The following is a 1,840-nucleotide window of genomic DNA, read 5'->3' on the forward strand; positions in this document are numbered from 1 at the left end:
GTCATACCTCGCTGAAAGTGGGAAGACCACCCAGGGCACAAACGGGGACGCCTGTAGTGCAGAAGTCGCAACGTCAAGAAAACAGGGTAGACCTTAACATTAACGTTATTAAGAAGATAACAGGAAGTTATCCTTAAGCCAGAAACCTGCCAAAACAGGAGGCACCAAATGTCCTGCATGCGGACACATCCATGCACTGAAGGACTGCTTCTATGTCTATCCAGACAGAGCACCGGACTGGTGGATGCCAAATGAGAGAGTCGAAGAGCTTGTGGCATTAAAGCGCGAGCACAACTCAGAATTTCAAGGCCTGCTGAGAGGGCAGCGCAGACATAATTCAAGGATACCAATCCTGAAGAGTTCACATACACCTACGCTAGAGATACAAGAAGACTAACTCAAAGGCCAGGAAGTATCAAGAGTCAAGGCAGCTGCATTGCCAGCCATGGTTAATTCAAACCAGAACAGATATCCGCTAAGAGAATCATTCATCCTTGACTCAGGCTCAACATGCCACATCACAAACAATCCTGATCGGATCTACAACTATTGTCTACTAACACCAGGAGACTTCATCTGGTCTAGAAACTCTCGCGTATAGATTTGAGGCTACAGATTAATTACACTAAGCCTGAAGAGCAAGCATGGAACACACAGTCAAGCATACAGTCTTGTACTTTATGACGCTGCACTGTGCCCAGACCTGCTGTGCAACCTAGTCTCGTTCCGCCTACTGCGACAGAAAGGAATCTGGTGGGACACACAAGCAGAGCTGACTGCTTTAAAGGCCCTAGACAGGATAATAATTAGAGATCTTATAGAGATCTATGGCCAATAGGTGTTAGAGTACCATCCACTACGGGAGGGCTTATATCATACACACACGATCAACACAAGAACTAAACGTGGTCCACAAAAGGCATTAGCAGAGCTATAGCATAAGCGTCTGGGACACCCTGGACTAGCTACACTTCAACACCTCGTACAGCAAGCTGAGGGGGTGCGAATCAAAGGAATCACGACAGTCCAATGTGACTTGTGTGGCAGAGCCAAGATACAACGACAAATCAGCCGCGCACCGCGAATTAGCGACAGCGGACCTGGCGAGAGACTGTCGATCGATTTCCATGCATACGAAGCACAGAGCATCACAAAAGAGCAGAGTTAAATGCTAATTACTGACAAGTATTCTAGCCTCTAGTGAGACCTCTACTTTAAGGACAACAGGCCTACTAAATTAATTATTAAAGCTCTCACAATCTTTATCCTCTTTCTAAAGAACTATTATAACATCACTGTGAAAGTTATTAAAGCTAACAACAAGATTACAACAGTGAAACTAGAGGTAGAACGCTGGCTAGCATTGCATGGAATAACTGTTGAGCCTTCAGCACTAGATACACAAGCCCAGAACAGAGGAGCTGAACGCTCAGGGGGTGTGAACAAGGAGAAGTCACGGGCCATGCGACTAGATGCCAACTTACTATAGGACGTATGGCCATACATCACTAGAGCCGGCGTATACCTATACAATCAGACGCTAAACTATGCTAACAACTGGAAGACACTATACAAGATCTTCTTCACACAAGCAGCTCTAAACAATGGAGTTGTTATGTTAATTTAAAAGCTGAGCCTCACACATCTAAGAGCCTATAGCTGCAAAGCATTTGTGATGACTAATGACACGCATCGGAACAAATCTAGGCTACAGAGGCTAGACCCAAAGGCGTGGATTAGATATCTAGTCGGGTACCAATCGTCGAACATCTACTGCGTATGGATACCACCGCTAGCGAAAGTAATCCGTACACGCGACGTTATCTTCAACGAACACTCA

The sequence above is a fragment of the Lindgomyces ingoldianus genome (genome assembly GCF_010093535.1).
Source record: "Lindgomyces ingoldianus strain ATCC 200398 unplaced genomic scaffold BDR25scaffold_9, whole genome shotgun sequence".
Lineage (NCBI taxonomy): Eukaryota > Fungi > Ascomycota > Dothideomycetes > Pleosporales > Lindgomycetaceae > Lindgomyces > Lindgomyces ingoldianus.